Source organism: Zerene cesonia, chromosome 17 (assembly GCF_012273895.1).
Source record: "Zerene cesonia ecotype Mississippi chromosome 17, Zerene_cesonia_1.1, whole genome shotgun sequence".
Taxonomy (NCBI): domain Eukaryota; kingdom Metazoa; phylum Arthropoda; class Insecta; order Lepidoptera; family Pieridae; genus Zerene; species Zerene cesonia.
Genome location: NC_052118.1, coordinates 8,436,678 through 8,437,720, shown reverse-complemented (window position 1 = coordinate 8,437,720; position 1,043 = coordinate 8,436,678). Strand labels below are relative to the sequence as shown.

The following is a 1,043-nucleotide window of genomic DNA, read 5'->3' as shown; positions in this document are numbered from 1 at the left end:
TCGAGATGCATTTTTTTAGTTATGGTACTTTTGCATACTACGTCGACTTCAATAGTTTTATTAAATAGCTAAATTTTGGTCACTTTTTGTTAACGTGTCCACCAAAAACTAGTGTTATATCATGCATTTTTGTTAAATATTGAACAACTATTATTTAAACGATAGCACCGTTTAATTTTTTAGCATTTAATTGTTTAATAAATGATGTTAGGTGAATGACGTGAGTCCGGATCCCACCACGTGATCAAATATTTTCTATTCTTTAAAAAAAATCTAATTGATAACACTGTTAACAACATTCAACATTCGTCCAACAGTTTACAATGACTCAAAATGTTATATTCTACGTTGTGTAATCAATAAAACTACAATGCAGGATTCAATAAACGTTCTGCATGTTACATTAGCTTCCGCGCGGTTCGCGGCTTAGCTCTAAACCCCGAAAGCCGCCGTCACGTATCGGTGTCGCGCGCAAAATTGTCGAAGCTTCTTTAAGCCAGCTCAAACCGTAGGTTGAAGGGTGTTTTTCGTTATGTCATTTGCTATACGGGAGTTTGCTGGTTGAATTCTAGTATTTTTAATTCTAGTTTTTCATTAAATAATGTTGTTGTATCTCAAGCTTCTGATGCATGTTTCATGTATTGGTATAGTACTTACTACCAATAAAAAATTAAAAATAAAGAAAAGAAAGGAAGAGCAATATATTTTAACACACACAAACACACAAATAATAACATTATATAAAGAAAAAAAACATAAATTTGTGATAAAACAGGCATAAAAAATAAATAGATATAAATTACGTGCGTCAAAAAGGATGCCATTCAGTATATTTGAGGAACAACACTTCAGTACTGATTTTCAGTGACACTCTTCTGACATCTGGATTGCCAGCTACTTCATACCTTTAAAAATAGCACATATTTTATAACATATACAAGAAAATAAATTAATATAACCTAATAAGTGACTAAATCAGATATAACAAATAGTTACAAATAAGTTCGTTACAGACGCAAACAAAGCTGTTGAGTTTGTTGCTG

General features: G+C 31.5%; 1 long non-coding RNA gene across 1 annotated transcript in view; it reads right to left on the bottom strand.

Moving 5' to 3' along the window:
* Positions 1-803: 803 nt before the first annotated feature.
* LOC119833573 overlaps positions 804-1,043 on the bottom strand; it is a 3,679-nt gene continuing 3,439 nt past the window's right edge. The window contains exon 3 of the long non-coding RNA XR_005287963.1: positions 804-905. This is a non-coding gene — a long non-coding RNA (uncharacterized LOC119833573). The remainder of the gene's footprint in view (positions 906-1,043) is intronic.